The sequence below is a fragment of the Macrosteles quadrilineatus genome, unplaced genomic scaffold, assembly GCF_028750875.1.
Source record: "Macrosteles quadrilineatus isolate MER2022 unplaced genomic scaffold, UCM_ALF_1.0 Scaffold_894__1_contigs__length_26692, whole genome shotgun sequence".
NCBI lineage: Eukaryota > Metazoa > Arthropoda > Insecta > Hemiptera > Cicadellidae > Macrosteles > Macrosteles quadrilineatus.
The window spans coordinates 3,039-25,280 of NW_026543487.1; the positions used below are offsets into that span (position 1 = coordinate 3,039).

Below are 22,242 nucleotides of genomic sequence, written 5' to 3' on the forward strand. Positions count from 1 at the left end.
AACCGCATCTTTGATCCACCGTTTTGCCATGTGTAAACAACAACAATGGTCCAATGGTTTTGTTTTTTTGGTCGTATCTTCAGTGTTTTAAAGCTGAGTTATCTAAGAGCAACTCTTAACTCATCTAGAATATAGGTAGTGTGAATCAGTGTGGTTTTAATCCCTAGCATTGCTGACAATCATTTTGTTCTGGCTTTTCCGTTTTTATTAGTTAGAAGAAAAGTCATACATCTCTCCATTACAAAGGCCATAAAATGAAACCTAAACTATAATAGCTAAGGTAGACGTTAAGACTAGGTAAGCATTAAATGTCGATAATGCACTAGAAATCCATTCAATATAGATAAATGAGATATTTTTTTTACTTAAACAGAATGCAGGTGAATTAGACCCTCATAGTGTGCTCAAAGCTTAATTTTCTTTTGTTATACTATTTTATTTTATTAGGACATACAGAACCCCTCGTAGCCACAATACAATAAATATAAAAATAAACTAATTATTTTCTACCTTTTTGTGTTTCTAGCTCAACGCTCGTAACATAACCTTCACAGTTACTTGATATCAGTGACTAACAGGATCAATAGGACGAGTCCAACAATGTGACGGAAACATAGTAATTATTGTGAAGAGGGCGGACTTCCGGTCTGTATGGCTTCATGATGATTAACATTGTAACACGAGGCAACTATAAAATTGGGAAACCTCCCAACAGCGCAAACACCCTTGTTTGTACTACGGTAATGAGGTTTCGATATGATTACAATTGATATCGAACCGGCGAGTAATCGATAAATTGATGTCATGATTCAAAGGGAGTTTCTAGTGTTTAGTTATATTCATTGTGACCCTTGGTTGGAATATATAATGGATGAAATAAAATGATTATCTTAGCCAACCACAGTTGTTGGTATGACGAATAGTTTCGTTCTTTAGAACTTCGTCAGGTTATTTGGTATGCAACCACATCATCAATGTGTTTAAACATTGTGGCATAGATTCACAATCACAATAATTGAAACTTATCAAGTTGATAAAATAGTTGAAATGAAATAATAATTGATAAAACTGATTAAAAGTGCACAGGCTGGCCACTGACTAAATAAAACTGACTGAATCATGACGTTTCTTCTTTTCTTATTATCTTCGCTTCTTCTTTTCAGAACATGGAAATAGTTTAAGTACAACCAAAGAGTAAAGTTAAATGTTAAAGAAGAGTTTACCAACTACAAGATAAAAAACTCAACCCATGTAACATTTTAAATGATCAGACTTCTTTCCAGTTAAATATTATATTTGATACATATTTTGAAAAGGTACAAATCAAAGAAGTATAAAATAAGATCATAATAGACTGAAATACAGGTGGCACTGGAGAGAAGAAGAAACATCATGATCAGCCAGTTTTCATTAGTCAGTGGCAGTGATGAGACAGTGTTTGACAGCCTGTACAGTTTTAATCAGTTTTATCAATTTTTATTTCATTTTAACTATTTTATAAACATGACAAGTTTCATACCATTGTGAGTGTGGGAGTTTTTAAGGAATCTATTGACATAGCCTTCCAAAATGTTTTAATGCATTGATGATGTGGTTGCATACAAAATTACCCGATGAAGTTTTAAGGAACGAAACTATTCGTCATACCAACAACTGTGTTTGGATAAGGTAATCATATTATTTTATCAATATTTTATCAAGAATGTGTTTAGGTTTTTCTGTTGATGCGATAGGTTGTGAAATACTTTATCAAAATAATGTTAATTTTGTTGATAGAATATTTGATAACAGCAGTTGAAAACGAATTTAAGATTGGTTGGGCATTATTTTAATTGATAATAAACTGATGAGACAGTAATCCTTTAGTAAGTCTTGGAAATATTAAGGCTCCGATATTTTACCAACTCATATCAAACTAAAGAGGTATTCTCTAAAATTTGATTTCAAACAGGCATAAAATAGTTACATGTTTAGGTATTTCGAGTAGATCGATTAACTTTCAAGCAACAACTTCGTCGAAATAAAGTCATATACTGAGTATGAGTTTGAATGATACTCTAATTAACATCTTATTGTAATCACAAACTAGTTTAATATTACAAACCAGTTTACCAATCAATCAAATCACACCAATTCAAACCCGTCACATTGACATCTCAATTCCTCAAAGTCCAAAAAGAGAGTCCAAAATAGAATCCATTAAAACCGGCTAATTGTCAGGGCGACGACGCGTTGCACAAAAAGCGAAGAAACTCGGCAGATTTGGACATATTTATGAGCGAGGGGGAAAGACGGATAGGAGATCTTGGTTTTAGGATTCTGGGGGTGAGGGTGGAATTGTAGAAATTTGGAACCGTTGTGGCCGCTTCTATATCATAGTCGCGTGCGTCCTTTCAACCCTGAGCGCTAATAGCGGATTCGCCCCTGTATACCCTCAGCGACAAGGGATGCAGAGGCTCTGTTGCATATTCATCTTCCAGAACAGCTGTTTGAAGATAGTAAATTCACCGACTGAGCTAAACTTAAAGATGGGCCAGATTTCATTAATAACAGCTGATTTTATTTCAAAGTTAATTTTTTGCTGAATTGCAATTTCATGAAGCTTATAACTATTTGGCGGATTGGAGATGGGAATAGTAAAATACAAGTGTTTGATGTAAAAAATGTACAGAATTTATTGTTTAATAATGTTCAATTTTTTATATGATCTTAAATGAATTTTTTTTTTATAATCATTGGTTGACATTTCCCAGGATGTCCAATATTTCTGCCACATTTAGTAGTTAAATAGAATGTTAATTTGATAAAAAAAAATTATGCAGACCCACCCTTGCTTGTCAAAGTATAAAATTCTTCAAATAACTGAATATTTGAACACTTATTAAAGTCATAGTCATTATATACAGACATTATGTTTGTATGTTTGTTGTTGATTATGTGTTGTATGTTTGTGTTGTATGTTTGCTCATTATGTTTGTATTACCGGTACACTCATTATAATACAAAATTATTTACAGCAATCCGTGACATCTCTCGGTCGTTTCTGAACTGGTAATGAAACCTGTATTGTCTTCACGCTTTCTAACACAATTTGACATAAATAACAGATATTTTAATGCTCAAGTAAAACATATCGTTCATACGACGTTTTGTTGTAAACATTTTTGTAAGCAACAAACAATTTCGGCGCCCCTTTATGATTCCAGACTGTATAAATGTTTGCTCTCGGTCTATGTTATTGCGGGCAGCCAATATATCTGTCTAAACTTCAACTTCTGCCCCAACAATCTTCTCTTATCGGTTTCGATCGGCAAATATGTCACAAAGTCAATATTTTCTCTAGGTGGCCGGACTGGAATTTAAGACGGTTTCCAGGATTTATGAGTTGTACAGGGTGATTCAAGATTCCAAGCATGTTTACGATACTAGCTAAGGAGATAAGATGTATTTTGACCAGACTGTATTATGATAAATGCGTTATATATTTTTTAGCATGGCATGTACACGCAAAATTATTGATATAATTGAAGAGGATCCAAAAAAAATTCAGGCTTTAGAACCATAAACATTTTATGTCAACTTAGACGCCGTTTGTTATTTATCATTTATGTTTTTTTTTTAGATTTGAAAAGTAAGTCCGTCTATGGAACTTCCAAAATAGGGTAAAATTGCAGTACTTTTTGTATTTTTACAAGATTAGTTGCCTGTATTGAATCATCCTGCTATGTACATACAAAGCTTCTACACCTAACGAAACACAAAAATACCAGTATTATTACTCTAACCTTCCTAAGTAACATAATTGATATAGAATTTAGACCTTTCGTCAAATGATTAATAAGTTGAAAGTTCGTTTTTATTGTATAACCTCCATCCATTAAGTACAAAAATCTGAGAACAGTTAAGCACTATTGTACCTTGTAGGATGAATACATATCTTTTAACTCATAATACATTTTAATTAAATAAACGTTCCTCGCATATAATATACTATTGCTGTAATTAACTCAGTAGTAGCACGTATCAAAAGACTATCAATATCATCTAACAATCACTAAGCAGAATACCTTAAATCCATTTTATACAAATACAATTCGTTAAATAAACCACGACACTTTTCAATACCAAACAATATTATCGATTTTGCAACTTTTGCAAAAACCAGTACGAACATTATAGGTCGACAATTTCCCTGCTCACCATTATCTCCACGGACCGCGCCCGTCTGTTGCCAATCACCCGAGTGAAGGCGTATTTACGACCCAATGTAACCTAGCTACTGTAGTCGTTACTTCTACTATGACGTCACACACACTCACACACACGTGTGTCTCCATAGAGGTGGATCGCGGCAGTATAAATCCATCGACAGGGGAAAGGCAGCCTTTGAAGGGGACATACCTTCAGTGACTCATGCGTTTAGTGTCCGATCATTTATCTCCGCTTACTAAGTAATGAAGTATTATTCTCGAGTGAATAGTGCATAGTTTAACCACGTTTGTTTACCCGCTTTCTAAAATAACCTGTTAGTAATGCTGCCTCTGGGGTATTGAGTGTTGTATTCGAGGAGTAGGAAACGTATTGTGTATTAATTGCAACAGTTTTGTTGTGTTGGAAAATAAACACAGCAGATACATGAGAGGGTAGAAAACTTTAAAATAATCTAAGTAACACAAAAGTTTTACAGCCACGTAAAAATACCATTATATTTTAGTCCACTGTCAAATCATTACATACACATTACATTCTTACGTACTTAAAGAAGTTATGTCAATTGACTCTGCAGATAAAGAGATTCACGATGAACGTAATAAATTCTTCACGACCTCAGTTAATAACACGTATCGGAACGTTCAACAATCAGACATAAAACAAGCTGATTTTTACGAAGATTAATCAAACAAACCGATGAAGCTGACAGCTGATATTTCCTGTCGGTCTTGTAATTAATCTACTCTTTTAAATACTTCTATTTCCTTATAATGTGCCAGCGTGCTTGTGTGAACGTGTAGTGAGATACCCTGTGCAGTTTTGTTACTAATATCAACTATTTCTTTACCAACGGCCTACTCAGATGACTCATACTGTACCATCCCAAGCCCACCTAATAATTTAGCTGATTTTCCACATTTTCCAGCTTCTGATGCATATAAATAATTATTTTAAAACTCTACAGAATATCCGTCACAATAAAGTACTGTACATCCCTAAGCAAGCCACAGCCAAACCGCGACAGATGTTCATTGAGAGTAGTTTGCCGACTAAATGGAATAACGTTTCCCCAAAGACACCCTAAACTCAGCAGATTAACTTTCGCCTATTTTCGGGGCTGTGCTGCATGCAGCCCATCTCAAATTCTAGATCAACTCCCCCGGTTTTATACTCGTCATTTGGGGCACTTTGACCCCCCTTCCGTGCACGCGCTTCTGTTTTTACAAGTAAATCAGTTTTACCGAGAAAGGGGAAACTGAAGGCTTCCATATGCCATCGCAATCAAAGCGATTTCACAGTTTTTGTCAGTTCTACTGTTTCGTCCCACGTGTCCCTTTTACACTATTTCGGGAAGAAGCTTCTAGGGGAGTTCGGTTTTACCTTGGTGATTCGGTAAACTGAAAAGGAAATAATTTTGTATGTAATGAGTTAAGCGTGTTGATACTACTATTATAAGATATTAACGCATTAAGGCGTATTTTAACCCAAATACGAATGTAGGATTATTAGATTAGTGAGATTACCTCTGTAGCTTTGATACAGACCTAAACTGTTTCTGTAGCCAGAACGATTTTTTAAGCCTTGATCATTTCAAAGACAGCTGAGTCTTTTGAATCATCGATAAGCTAATGACTTTTCTTACAATCAAACTGACGACCCTATGATTGTTAGATAATCACTATAAATGTTTCTCAATCAGGCGGGTAAAGTAGAAGAAGAAGAAGAAAGAGTAAGAAAACGACATAGAAATTATCAATAGATGTTAAATTAGTAAGCAAAGATAGCTCCAGTAATAGATTATATTCGATTTTTGCCACGCTTACACGGTAGAGTGCATATTTTAATGTGAAATAAAGTGCAGTTCAATTGTGTGACAATTGTTAAGGTAAAAAAACACTATTTGAATCGTTGTAAATTATCAGTCCTCCAGTAACACTTTAGTATAAACTTCAACAACCCACCTTTCTCAACCAATAAGTGGGCACCAAAAATACAGAGGAATCAAACCTCACTATAAACCAACACTGGGACATAAACAGAAAACTCATTCGTCAACATTCTCTATATCATAAACACTGCAGTAAAACTGCTTGTAAATAACTTTATTGGTAATTATAATACAAAACACTCCCCAATTAGGGCATCTCCCATAAAAGTGCCATAAACGTGACCAAAATGTCAACTGTTGATGGGTGTCATAAACTCTTGTTTGAGAGGTGTCATTAATAAAGTGTTGAAGGCGAGGTTGTCGTATAAAATGTTACAGGGACAATCGGTGTTTTGTGGTGTCAGATTTTTACAGCGTAGCATAGGGGTTGTAACGTGGACAAAGTTAAGTTACAAAGAAGTTCGGAGTTTAGTATTTTTTTATGCATGATAAAATGTATAAGATTGGCTGATAAATTATTCATCCATAATATTACTGCTCCTCCAATCACACTTAAATGCATTATTTCTCTATTCACTGCACGATGTTGTAAAAAAAGAAACTTTAAATCGAAAACATAACATAAACGATCTCAAAATGAGAATCAATTACATAAACAATATCCACACCTTATATAAGAATAAATAAAGTACAGAATACAACCACTGGTGAAACAGTTTTAAAAACACTCATTGAATTAGGAACGAAAGAGTAGCGCTTTTAGGCTTTTACGAGTGCGCCTTCAAAGTATTAGTTGGCAATATGAGTGCTGTATTCATGTTGCATCAACTCCTGTCAACTACTATGATAAACATATTACCATCGATATAACTACTACGGATGTGGTAGTATTAGTGTTAGTAGTTATATATCGGTGCATATTACTGGTCAGATAATACCCAGTTTTGTAAGAAGTGGCTTAATAGCTTTGGGCACTATGTGGGTGTGGGTTGAAACGGGAGGGGGAGGCAGATGTCCACTTTTACACCAGATGGTCAAAATTTGAGCGCTCGATAGGAAATAAATACAAATACTTACTATTATGAAAAAATTGGTGCTCAATAATTCTTTATGTGACTATTTAAATTTGCAATAATCAGTTAAATTGTCTGCTATTTAAATTATTTCACCATTTAGAAGTGTCATTAGTTATGACCCCACTAAAATAGGACAGTAAATTATCTGCTGTCAGCCCAACTAAATAAACTGAGTATGTTTGGATTTAATTGTAAATTACTAGTGAATTTTTTCTACTGTTTGAAATTATGATTACCTAATAAGCTTACTAAATATATGATGGACACACTTTTTTGGTGCTAGACAATTTACTGCTGAAGACTACCAACCCTTATTGTTGCATTACAAAACAGCTGTACATCAAATCAGCTGATACATTGCCTCAAGTGAGAGTGAGGCTTGGATCAATTGTCTGCTGGACTGCTGGACACTTGACTTGTCAGCACTAACCGGGATGATTTGGTTGCTACTTTTACACCGTGGGGGGGGGGGGGGGGTGAGGGGGACAGGCTTATTGCAGGGGGCGTCACGTTTATTGTCAAAGATCAGCAATTTGCGGCGAGATCAGGGCTACCAACTCCTCCCAATCCTTGTCTTCCAGGATTGCCAATCTGACATCATAAATTTTACCTCCCCCGTTTTTCATTTTACAATTCAATACGGGCTTTGACACCATGGGATAAATGTGATAAGTGCTTTGAGGGGGGTTAATGTTTACGTTGAAATTTTGAAGTAGCTTGGTTAACATATTGCTTGAGCAATAATATTTTTCAAAATTAGACTAATAATATTCACGATATGAATAGACGTGTTTCATGCATGAGTTATAGTTAAATTTTATTATATTTATGTGTACTGTACATTTAGATTTTTTTATTGAATGTAGTTTGATGTGTAAAACAACGTTTGGGTTTTAATAAATAACAACATCAATAACAACACTATTAAAAAATATATTAGTTTGTCCAAATCTGTGAATATTGGGTTTTGATTGTAGAAGCAGCTGACAGGAATTTTGGCAGAATTCCCCAAAAATGTCTTTACAAAGCTAATCAAAACAACCGTCATTCACTTTCCAAAAAGTATCCTCATAATTGAGATCCCATCTGAACCAGTAGCGATCGAAATCTTCAGCAAACACTATTGTCGGTTTCTTTGTCGGGTACCACACATTGTCCCTATATTTCCGCATCTGCTGTCGTCGCCTCATCAAAATATTGTCACCGGAGGAGCTTAGGCAGTTTCCAGGCCGCTGCGTCCCCGCAATACCCGCTACCAGCTACCTTGAGGCGGTCAGACAGGCAGAATAAGCCTTCGCCCTAGACAAACACTCATTAGGGGACATCTCAGCCGAACTGGAAGAGTACACCGAGTTTTGAAAGGCTATTATTTGCCTTGTTTTCCGCCTCTCCCCGGTTATACAGTTTCATCGATTGTCCTCCACAAAGCCTGTTCAAAGGACGCGACATTTTTTTAGACCTTTTGACAACCGATAAATTTGAAGAGAAAGTTCGAGCTTTGTTCGGATACCTGCTCTATTTGGCAAAAAGTGTCCTTGGATATGTTACGGTCGTTGTGTGAAGTGTGGAAATATTTGAAGTTTTGAGCATTAAAAGTGTGTTTGTTTAAGCTACAACATTTTGGTAGTACGAAACAACACCCAGCTGTCCAATGATCATAAAATGATCATGACCAAAGAAACAACTAGTACAACTAGTAGTACTAGTAGTAGTAGTAGAAAAGTTAGTAGCAAAGCTAAAACAGGTCATCCAACCATATTCGACACCCCATCGCATTTATTTTCACATTCTAGTTTTTTAGTGAAAAAAGTAATTAAATTGAGTATTTAATATACCGCTTTTTAACTTGTTTAATGAGAAATATGTTAGAGGTAAAGGAACATAGGAATTCGCTTAGGGTTCTGATTTCACTTTAGTTTACTTACTATCTGTATGTTGTTGGGGACATACATGAAAGTACCAACCTTAGTATGAACATGGTTTGACGTTGCTGCTGATCTTCGTAGTGAAGATTGTAAGAAAAAGTTATAAGCAAATAATGTTCGACAGTCGTGTTAACAAGTAATGGAGGGGTTTTTTTTCGAAAAATATCTTTCCAAATATATAGACTCTGTTAACCATACACAAACAATTGCAACGACAAATATTGTTTACCTGAGTTCACATTACAACTGTTTCCTATTCTAACGTCCACATATAGTTTACAACTGTTTCCTATTCTAACGTCCACATATAGCGAGCCAAGCTATCTCACGCAACCGACATGCATACGTCACAGATTCAATCTCAACACAAGTATTCGTTAATTAAATTTACAGACTGGCTCTCAATAATGTCTTTATTTCACGACATCACGCGCTACAACCACCCACACACCAACACACACACACACACACTCACAGAGCGTGAGGCCCTGCCATTACTATTGTCACCCATAACACTGTTTTCTCAGGGCTGTAAAAGTTCCATCCACAATTAATTTCACCTCCCAACGAGGCCCTAGGTGTGTATGCATATTCAATAAGATGCATATCTGCGTCCAGCACTTCTAAACCCACGGGTTTATAAGTCTAGTTAGTTGCGAGTAACTGACTTTGGTCGTTTGCGTTTCGCTTGGACGAGAAAGTTTATTTTTTTATAGTAATAGATTGTTTTAGCACCCATAAATTAAGATACACCTTCAGTTAGTTCAATGAGAACTACTGAAGAGTTAGTTTAATTTAAGTATCTTAGTTTTGACTAACTTAAACAATATACACCCCTCTCTTCATGATAAAGCTGAATAGTTCAAATGAAACGAACACAGTTGAGTTATTGAGCAAGCTACAGAATGTGCTACGGCCAAATACTGATTTTTTTGTACACACCAAATTTGTTACCATTACTTTAGGGATACTGTATAATGTTTTTAAAATATGAACTCTGGCTATGGAGAGTTCATACATGTTAAAATTCACTTCCATGTTACGTTGAACATAATTTAATTGACTCACTGATAGAACTTGAAGAAATAAAAGGACAACTGATACATATTATCCACATAGATGGGATGTCTACCGTATCTAAAAGTCAATGGTATGTGCAATAAGTAAACCGATCACGATATAATTATGTCCCTACCTAAGAAGAGGTGTTGTGTAACCTTCAAGAACTGTTTTCCGACTGGAATGGTCAGCTTACCTGTAACAAAGAAACATAACTTAGCAAAAACTCATGTCATGCCATCTATTACGTACAAAATAAGATGAATAAATATTTTTCGATTTATTTGCATTTTATTTCATAACTTTATTTATCACATATCTGTATTGGGAAACTCCTGGTCTTACGGTTAGAACAGGACTGTCTTGAAGGTCGGGTACAAATCCAGCCAAACCCGAATCACTTTTAGCAATGCAATAATCTTGACTGGGTAGCTAGGAGCATTGGCTTCAGGTATGCCAATCTAGAATAAAATCCAAGTTAGGAGCACTTTTTCCAAATTAGAGACCCCCTATAACTAAAATCCATACGATCACTTACAAACAAATCTACTTAACACTTTCAATATTTCCAACAGTAATAACTGTAAGGCGTGTCAATTGCACAAAGTATGGCCATTTCTAAAACGTTTCCCTGAAAAAGAAATAATTGAAATGACACGAGCTAGAGCTGTGGTCGTCCAAGTGCTATCATTTCGAGCACAAAGCAATTGATCAAACAACTCGACAAAAACTAATGACATCGCTTAATAATGATTGATCACACCAAACTGTTTTTGCCCTCGCATTAGAGTTGCGTGCGCCTCTACGCTGTGAGCCGCTGCTGTGTGAAAGGATAATATGGGGGGTTTTATATTATATTGCATCGCTCACGTTTTATTCAACGACTTAAAAAATTGACAATGTGCTATGTTAGACTGTTTAAAGTTGGGAAATTTAGAATTTTAAATGGCAACAGAGTTTTATCATCATGGGTTTTCGTGGTTAATTTTGTAATTTTTTTAGTGTTTTGTTTAACTCTACAAACATGGTACGTTTTGTAAGTTTTTATATTTACATAACTCGCCCATCCCTGTATTGCTTTTACTTCAGGATATTTTCTGGGCTGAGGGGTAAGAGAAAATAAATAGCTTAATATATCTATCCTGGCAGTTTTTTCGATTGTCTAGGGTGTATTTTACTAAGTTTTCAAACGCCCTAATTATAACCAAATGAGGTTTTCTTCCCTTTGCACTTAACACTTAATTGCAGTGCAACTTTTATATTTTATTCTGCTATATGTTCACAATAAAATCGTTTCGTAGTAAATCTCTACAATACTGTATAATATACCAACATACGCTAAATCTATGTAACAAAATCTCCACAGTACTGTATAAGACACCAACAGACATGTGACTAAGCTATACATCTCTGCAGTACTGTTTAGTACACAAACTTATGTGTACCTAAGTTATACATCTCCACAGTACTGTATAATACACCAACACACGCTACATCTTTGTAACAAAATCTCCACAGTACTTAAGACATCAACAGACTTTTAACTAAGCTATACATCTCCACAGTATTGTATAATACACAATCTGGCGTGTAACTAGCTATACATCTCTACAGTACTGTATAATACATTTAACGTCCACGACAGTCTCAGGTCGAGTCTCGATTTGTTCAGCATTTGCTCGATTCGCGAGCGATACCGACTCTTTGTTAATTAACCGGCAACACTTGTTCTGCTCATGCGCTCCGAGTCGCGCACCTCAAATAAATAAGTCCAGGCTCTCGATAAAGTCGAGAACAAATGCATATTTATGAGTTTGTTTCATGTACCATTTAATGCATCTCGGGGTTTTTTCTTTTAATTTTCTGTTATAAATTGGATAAGAGTGTCTCTGATAGCGGTTCGTTACGCGCTCTTCGTGTTTTATGCAAATACATTCCTGCCTTACTTTACTGTAATCGTGTGTATTGTCTGCTATCTGCGCCTTCCGTGTGTGATGTAGGTCCACAGGAGCCATAAGAGCCACTTAATGCCACCCACGAACTTTTGATAGTACCCAAAGTGTAGTGAATACGTTTCGTCTCCCACTAACGTCTATCGGTCTTTTTCTCGTGTGAACTTTTAAACGAACTATTTTGTTTGTCAGAACTCGATTTTGAAGAAATTCTGGAGCGTAGCGAACGAGCTCCAAAAAGAACCGAAATTTCTTAAACCATGTCCTCACTCATAACTGCTATAAGCATTTGATACTTATATGCCAACCCCGTACGAAGGACGGGTACTCTGCTAGTGCTACTATAAAGTTGCAGGCTAATCAGCTGTTAAATCGTTAAACTTAACATTTAAACAACCATATGGTTTTTCATCATTAACAAAATGATTCCAACAGTTAAAGGCTGACCGACTAGAGAGCGTTGTCTCAGTTATTTTTTCAGAAAATCAAATCCTGTTAAAATGTTCTAAATTGTACATTAACTATACAAAATCATCCATACAAACAACTTGTGGTTTTTCATCATTCACATAATTTCACCACTTGAGAACCGAGTGGTGTCGCATACTCAACGCTTGCAATGGCTTTTGCATTCCAGCAAATAATGCAGCGAATCAAATCTCTAAATATTCGCGCACAGGTGCGATATTTCCCGCTTTGGCGCATTATCGTTGTCACCGATGCTCGGGGCGGCGAAATCCGATAATTTGTGTTCAAACGAAACCTTTTACGGTACAGATTTCGGCTTGTTTATTATTGAAGGTTTTGTGTGGGTGAATGTGTTGCAGCTGAAAGCTAATTCTACAACAAAACCGACAAAAATACAACAAATAATTCTACAACAAAAATGTATTGCACCGAATGTTCGTGTAATCTAACGTGTATACTTATGACAGAAGGGTAAACATATGTAATCTTTCCATCTTCTTCATCTTATTAATTACGTTTATACAGATAAAAACGCAACTTTAAGACGAATCACTTTATTTCGATTTTATTTATTAAGTTAAGTTATCACACTTCCTCTGTATTGGAGGACTCCTGTTCTTATGGTTTGAACGGAACTTCTATCTAGAAGGTCGGGTACATGTCCCGCCAAACCCGAATCACTTTTAGCAACGTAATAATCTTGACTGAGTGGCTAGTAGCCAAACTGTTGATTATACTGTATAAGGTCCTGAAAGAACTGGAAAGATACACGGTAAAAATTACTCCTACAGTACAAACACAAATTTGCTCCTACCTCAACTAAATCAGCTGACTCCGGTCACTCTCTCGTCACTGTTGCAAAGATACAAATTACTTGAGACAAAGCGACTGTAGTCATAAACACAGCTGGACACCCTAGTGGAAGAATCACTAAGCAATCATTAAAAAAAAATTTAGTGATACGTAGTGAGATTTGGGACGAGTAAAAATCACTAGAAATCAATCACTAAAATCAATAGCGCAACTTAGTGATACCATTAGAAATTTTTAATGATATCACTAAACATTTTAATGGTGTGTACTGATATCACTAGGCAATTTTAATGATATCACTAAACATTTTAATGGTGTGTACTGATATCACTAGACAATTTTAATGATATCACTAAATATTGTAATGGTGTTTACTGATATCACTAGGCAATTTTAATGATATCACTAAACATTTTAATGGTGTGTACTGATATCACTAGACAATTTTAATGATATCACTAAACCTTTAAATGATGTGTACTGGTATAACTTGTTATTTTTGATGATATTTAGTGATATAACTAAATACTTTTAATGATAATTAGTTATAACACTTTGTGTTTTGTTATACAGCTTAACAAGTTTACTGACCTTTGGTGATGACACTTCATGTTTCTAACGAAATCACTAGAAACCCCTATTGAAATTTAGTTAGCTAGATAAATTCTAAAAGGTGGAAAACAAAATAGACATAAAAACAAATAATAGTTTATTATTTTTAAATTTACATTGAGCTAACTATAAAATTTTAACTTCAGTTCACTTAAACATAACAATAAGACAATGACTAACTTTCAATAAATTAACACACATTTCAAGACATTAGTGGATTTTGGAACTTGCAACATATACGGCACTTCAGCTGCTTCAGATCCCTTAAAAAGGAAATGCAAATTAAAGTTTATTATTTTTAAATTGTGCATTGAGCAAATAAATCCTTAGACAATCATTGCTTCTTTAAAAAACCACATATTCCTAAAGTTCTAAGATAATATTATATAGAATACCAACATTGGAATCACAAATAATATTTTATACTTACATAGATACCCTAGTTAAACTAAACAGAATTTATTCATAGTTTACTATTTTAAAATTGTACACTATTCAATTAGTTTTACAATTTAAACTTTAGGACTCTTTTATACTATAGTAGTACATTTAAACAAAACAGCACAAAATGGTTTCAAATGGTAAAAATACTTACTTTTAACCCAAGCTGGATTTGAGAGCTTGAAATATAATTTTTAAATCATGTCAGTAATTAAGAGACGTAAAAAGAGCAAGACCTCATACCTAAACCTAAACTTGTAATTTCAAATGAGTGGTTAATTAACAAAACTGAAATTAATTAAAAAAAAAAAAACTAGCAATGAAAAACAAAAATGCAATATTTTTACATCTTACAACAAGCCATGAATTAAATATTAACTCATCAACAACAATGCAAAAGAAATGTTATAACCTATATATCCAAAGAGGAACATGTTACGAGGGTTGTGTTTTAAGTTAGGGATTTTTATTGTGTATAGCTTCATAGTTCATCACAACAAGGCACCTTGCCGCTTAAGCCTGATTTACATTGGTCGAGTAAAAGAGCGATTAGACAGGCGAGTCAGTACTCTACCGTCAACTTGACCAGTGAAGACAATTTCACGAGTCGATTGACAAGCGAGACGAGTGCCAGACCCAGCTGGCGGACAAGTCGAGTAGTTTTGGCCAGGAGACAGCCACTCGACCAATTTCGAGCACTTGCCCTTCCCCCACCACTCTCAGTCGGCTGTCTCAAGTCGCATTTTAGCAATCTTATACATGTTTTTGTTATTTTAAAGTTGATTTAAAAAATATTTTAAAATTAAGTGGACAGAAGAGGAAACATTAAAGTTTGTTGAGTTGTATCGAGATGCAAATTTTTTGTTAAATCTCAAAAGCACTTCTTAGAAAAACAAAGAAATGCCACAAACAGCAATTGACAACCTTGTAAAAGATATGGGAAGTAATGGTTTGGTGTAAGTACAAGAAGCGAAGCAAAGAATTAAAAACACAAGGTCATCATTGAATTAAGAACAACTAATGATAATTTTAAAATCTGCCCAATTCCCTATTCATTTTTTTCTTTCACCAATGCATCAACTTCCTTTACCAACAAATTGTACACCCTTTTCAAGCATTTTTGAAATGTAACACCTATATTACGGAGCATTTACATATAATTTACACAATAACTGTACTTGTAATCATCAAAACTTAAGTCGTCAACTCAGCCGAATTAACTTTACTAAAGTAAACCCACTTTTCTAAAACATGACAAGTAAGAATAGCCGAGCCATTTCGGCCGAGCTTACTCGACCAATGTAGACCAATGTCTTCCCTCCCTCTGGATCCGCCATTGTGAAGCAAGAGGTTTGACAATGAAACTGCGGTTTCAAAACTGGCCGCCATCAGTTCTGCGTTTATAAATGAGCCTAGACGCAAGTTTTTTTTTTTTGGGCGCAAGCAACAGAAAATATTTTCTGAATCTATAGAATCCTCCTCACTCTTGGTTCCCTCCCTCATGACTCATCACTGCCACTGCTTACATATGTCACTACTTGATCCGCCTTAAATCTTTATTTGTAATTAATTATCAATGTAATTTTTTCATTACTCACCAATGTCAGTTCTCTTTGCTCGAGTGAGAAACATATTATCAGTTGGTTAGTAAACTAAATTTACTGTCATGTTTTTGTTTATAATTTTATTTTTATTAAACGAGATATTTTATTTTTACATTCACACACTGTTTGTGTGAAATGAGCAAAAAACCAAATTTAGCAGTGAGTTTATAAAGAGAGTGGAAAAAAGCTTTTGGGCAGTGAAAATATGTTAAAAAAAGCCTAAAATAAGTAGCCTATTTCATTTTTTATGAATTAAAAACTGTGCCTGCAGGAACTGTCGGATTAGGCCAACACTTTAACAGACTAAACCAAACCATTTAAAATCTTGTGTACAGAGAGTGATGTAACTCTAAAAATGAACTTTGACAATGTCATTAACGAGTGTGCCAAAAAAATGTAGAAAAAAACAGTCAAGTTAAGTGTTGAGTGTTTAGAATTATAAATGTTTTTAGGCTTGGCCTAGTTACATCTTAAATAAAAAAAAAAATATTACTTGAACTATTTTTTAACTTAATCGATTTGACTTGAAATGTACTATTGGAAATATAAATATGAATGAAGCCTAAGTAAATATGAATGAGGCCTAAGTAATTGATAAACCTATTGTATTTAATTCATGATTTATGTTTTATTTTACTTGAGGTAAATTTTATTAACAATCAAAAATAAACAAAATAAAACGATGAGAGTGCAAATCGTAAAATGCCTACTGAACAGTTAACTTACCAAAAACTTAATTGTTTAACCCAAACTAGAATTTCTTTGTAAATTTCTAAAAAAATGCTAGAGTTGTAGTATACCTACTTATATTTTGTCCGAAAAGTGTTATGCCTGACACGGGGGCTAAATCTAGTGTGCGAGAAAAATCGATAAAAATCAAATGTTTCATCTCAAAAGTGCTAAGGAACTATATATCAGGCCTCAATCGTATGAGGACTCAAAAGAAACCATCGCTGTTTCGAAACAACAACCGAGTCAACCGATATGCCCATTATTTATACTCACACGATCAAAAGTCACACCGGCACGATATATATCATCGCATAGCATATTCGGATGAAACACGAACAACGATATATCGTTCCATAGTACTCTTCGGGAAAAAGATGGACAATGATATATCCCGCATAGCACATAAAGAGTTAATCAGGCCCGTTTTTGACCCTCTAAGCACCCTAGGCACAACTAATAGTCTTAGCGCCCATTTGCAATAGGCTATATATTACAGGGTGTCCACCGACCAGGAAATCCAGGAATGATGTGTGACTTTTTTTGACCGATTATGCGTTAATTTTGTAGTTATAGCTGGAATTTTCAATTTTCCCTGATTTCACATGCAAATACAACCACCAATTTTTTTTATTTTTCAATTCTTGGCGCCCCCCAAAAAAGCCATTTACCTCGCGCCCTAGGCAAGTGCCTACCGTGCCTATCCGGTTAATCGGCAATCGGCCCTGAGTTAAGTTATTAATGGATAGCCATATAACAAGTCACAAGCAAGGTAAGGTGCTTGTAAACTTAACCTAATTTACTCCCAATATGTTGCTTAGCCTAAAGCTTTTCAAGATCAAATATAGGTTTCTCCACAGAACAACAGTAAAATAAATTAGCATTTGTGATAACTTAGTTTGTATTTTACTTACGGTACTTGCTTTTTATCTAACTTCTCGCAAGGCCTATAGGCTAGTTCCCTCGTCAGCATCAACGGCAAACTTGGTGTTTGTGCACCTTGTTCTTGTTTTGTCTATCTTCTCCTCCATCTCTTCTTCTGTGTCTAGAAAAATAATCACCTTATTTGGGGTACATATTTTGATATTTAACAGCCATTAATGGCGGGAGATGCTGGTTCATACCTACCTATAGACCAATCACCTTGCCTGCAGATGTTTTAAATGCCTAAGTACAATAAGTTCAATAGCAGGTAAGTTAACTAGAGAAAAATAAGTTACTCAGAAGCAATTTATGTCCCTGAGATAGGCTAGGTCTAGGCATGTCAAATTTTATGATTAAAAAGCCAGTCAAAACAAAACTTTATGACTTCCTTAGAAAAACTACATTTCAAATCAATTAAATCATTGTCTGCTTGGTAGGCCTGCTTATACAATAGCCGAATAACAGAAAAATCTATCTTAAAAGGCAAAAACTTAGGAAATACACATCCATTCTTAGCATTGATGGTTACAGGCTAACTTAGTTGTTCCTCTGGCCGGAGCTATCCTCAGGCTTAGCCTCTGTGAGTCAAATTGTATAACTCACCGTAACCTAGGCCTTAGTGATGTGATGAGTCGAGTTGACTCCAGTCAACTCATCCATAACTTAACTCGAGCTCAAGAGTTTATGCCTAACTTACTGCCAGCCAGAACAATGCGGAGCTAGTAGACCAAAGACACAAACTCGTACCGAGAAGGCCGAAACTGCACCAACTCGGAACGTAATGCGTTGACTCAACTCGTTAACTCCCAAAACTTAACTTTAACGCTATTGGCTCAAAGTGAGTCAAAAACGAACTTGTACAGAGAAAACCGAACCTGCCCGAACCTAAAACTAATGTAACGAGTTGACTCAACTCGTCGACTTCCAAAACTTAAACGCTTAAACAAACTTGTACGGAAAAAAACGAACCTACACGAACTTGGAATGTAACAAGTTTACTCACAAAACTTAAACACTATTGGCTCAAAGGGGAATGCAGTAAGGGTAAGTTAGAAACGAGCTTATGCTGAGAAAGCCGAACCTATATGAACTCGTAGCGTAGTTAATGATTTGACTCGCAAAACTTAAACGATAAGTTATTGGCTAAATGCGATTCGAGCCGACTCGCCAAACTATATTACTAAACTTATAATAACTGATAATTGTTACGCTGCGAGTTGGTCCGAACTGGCTACACTTCAGTTTACGTCTTACATTTACTCACATATTGCAGTAAATGTAGAACGTTAACTAACTTAAAATGCAACCCCCGAACTCACCTGTGTTGGCTGAGGTTTCACAATGGCACCAAGTTGATTGCGTCTGACTCAATTCAAAACTCTAAGTAGTTGACATAGTCATGAGTCCTTATAGAAAACATAACGAAAACACCTGTTTCAAGAAACGTCAACATTCAAACTGATAAATGAGCCAGATGACATGGATCCAGCAGCCGTCAGACATTTAAACTCCTAAAGTTGAATTTACTTCTTATATGAAGTTTAAACGTATTTTACCAGCAATATTTTTGATATTGGTGAGAAAAATTAAGAATCGCGGTATTTGGGTGAGTCACGGTACCTACCTAACTTATTTGACAAATTACCTTCGTCATGAGTCGATTTGACTCGAGTCAAGTAATACCTACGCGAGTCGTCACTTCGGACACTACTAGGCCTAGCCTAGAGGCCTACTTAAAAGCCTAGGCTAGGCCTATTTTACCTAGCAAAAGGTGTATGCTGATTAGGCCTTGTGTCATTTAGGCCCACTCCACTTCTAGCCTAGGCTAGTAACTTATAGGTCTACTAAAGTTAAAACAATTGGCTAACAAAATTAAATATGCTAACTTATTTGAGAATGAGTAGCCTACATCTAGCCTATTTGAGAGTAAGGCACCTGTTAAAGTGTGATCAAAACTAAAGCGATTCTTGCCTAACTTAAGGTCTGGATAATAATTAATCATAGGCCTAGCCTGAAGATATTTAACTTACCTGCAAGTACGGAAGGAGTCCCCCACAAAGAATATGAAGCGTTTCAGAGGAGAACAAGCGAAGCCCTGGCTGTAAAATGGAGAAAACCATACTCCCAAATTATCGGATGGTTGAGAATCCAAATCCAGCTTTCCATCATTCGAGCAGTTTCGCTTAGGCTACGGGGAACTAGACGTAAAATTCAAAGCATTCAATTTGAAGATGGTGCCGCAATTCCCCCATTGTTTTATCGAGCTTACATTTTATTTTTTTTATACATCCCAAGTAGCTAGTATTTTAAAATTAAAATCTTTTCTATGTAATTTTGTAAATATACTATTGCTTATTATGTATAGTAGGAATGGTGCAAACTATCGCTTTCGTTTCGTAGTCCAGTCCATAATGGCGGAAGAGGAAGGGAAAGGGAACGCACTACGCAAGGGTAGGACAGACAACAGAACTAGAATCCAAACCGAACCCATAGAGAAATTAAATTATCTATGTCACAGAAATATAATTAATTATACATTTTTTATTGACTTTTATAGTCATTTTGCACTGCGTGTATATTTTGCATAGCGTGTTTGTTTTTCATAGCGTGTTTTTTTATGCACTAAATAAAAATATAGGCTACATGTTGAAATTATAGTTGCAATTACCCATCGATCTCTATTATTACTACACCACATTATTTAACATGTATATAGTCTACTTTAATAGTATGATCTTAAGAGTTGTAAGACAAAATTTATGTTTTAATTAATAATTATTACTCTACGTATTTGACTTTTTTGACTATTTTGTTTAATGCCTGAATGTGTTATGTACTTTATTATCTCTCACTTGTGTTTTTGCAACATGTAATCCACTTTTTGACGTGTCCATATGCATAACATGCATAATTTTAACATGTTTAAATTAGATATAAACGTATTATGTATTACCAAATTTGTGTTGTTTTTAGAGCGTAAAAAAAAACATGCTGAGCAAAATATACATGCAGTGCAAAATGACTATAAAAAGTCAATAAATAGTGATTAATTATATTTCCGTGACTTAGATAATTTAATTCCTCTATGGGTTTGGTTTGTACTTGTTCTGTTGTCTTTCCGGTTCCTGCGTTCCCCACCTCTTTCTTCATTACGGATGACGAAAGCACTATAGTTTGTGCAAATCGTAAATTGATATTTTTAGGGAACTATACTAATATGGACTTGCAGTTGAAGAATAATCACTTTTCAAAGTATACAGTATTAAAATAAAACCACTTCCCAGTACACCTACCAAAATACGTTTTAATAGGCTACTATTGTTCCTCTATGCACTGTAACAGTCCTCTTTGCAACTCAGCTGTGATCCATTCAATCATCATTCATTAGTAATGTTTACATTAGTTTCATTTGTCGTCTGTGGCTCTTATTGTGTTGTTTATTGAGTAGGCCTATTTGTCAGGTTTTTGTTTTGTAGTAAAAGTTAGTATGTTGATATGAAATTGTAGATTGCCAAATCGTTGATAGGTCAAATGAAATGATAGTCCTGATTAAGTCTGTAGACTCAGAGCTTTTCCATTTAGACCTTGATACTTTTGACAACTGAAAGTTCAGATACTTCAGATGTAGGTTCATTTGACACTGACGAAGAATTAATAAATGACAATCATGACAATGAAAGTAATTTCAGTGGGTTTAGGCCTACTGAACAATCTTATCAACGTGATAATTCCAACTCCACCTTGCCTAACAGCAGTAGGACCATATTTTGAGGTTATGCTAATGGTTTTAATATTTTGTTTATCTGGTGGTACATTCTCCCTTCGATCAAGATATACTTACCACTGGAGTGTCTATACCCAACAGATATTTCTAAGGCACAAAACGCAAACAGGTCGTTGTAAGCACCAGCCCTGTCGAGAAAACAACGATCGGAATAGAAGGTTTCATCAAGAGGACTTAGATCAAGGACGGTGTATGCCCCTTGTCCGCAAAACCACTTCTTCCAACACTTTTCCTCCTCAAAAAGCCTAGCCCCACAGTAGGTACACTTGAAGATTTCACTGTCCCAAAGACTAATTTTTTTAGACTAAAAGCTGGAATATCGTTCAACAACTCTCCCTCGCAAGACCCCATAGGACGGTGTTGAGAAATATGCCGAGCAAGTGTAGCTGGCAAGTGACGAAGGTGAGACAGCAAAGGATTATGTAACTGGAAAATCTGCACCCTTTGTCGAGAGGCGTCAGGATTTCCTTGGCTATATCGAGCAACAGCTCCCCTGTTGACCTCAGGGTGTGTTTGGCTGTAACGCTTAAAAGCCGCCCGTTGACCTCAGGGTACGTTTGGCTGTAACGCCCAACAGCTGTCCTCTTGACCTCAGGGTGCGTTTGGCAAAACGCCCAACAGCTGCCTTGTTGACCTCAGGGTGCGTTTGGCAAAACGCCCAACAGCCGCTCTATTTACCTCAGGGTGGTCTTTGGAGTATTGTTTTTTGTTATACCTGATTTGATTTGAGTGTGCGTCCCCCTATAATTCCTTTT

At 35.5% G+C, this 22,242-nt stretch overlaps 1 long non-coding RNA gene across 1 annotated transcript; it reads right to left on the reverse strand.

Annotated features, from left to right (window-relative positions):
* Positions 1-14,163: 14,163 nt before the first annotated feature.
* On the reverse strand, positions 14,164-20,094 carry LOC128982650 (uncharacterized). Its single transcript, XR_008489704.1, has 3 exons — positions 19,734-20,094; positions 17,694-17,824; positions 14,164-14,268 (listed from the first exon to the last, which is right to left on the reverse strand). It is a non-coding gene; the product is annotated as an uncharacterized LOC128982650 (long non-coding RNA).
* Positions 20,095-22,242: the final 2,148 nt, after the last annotated feature.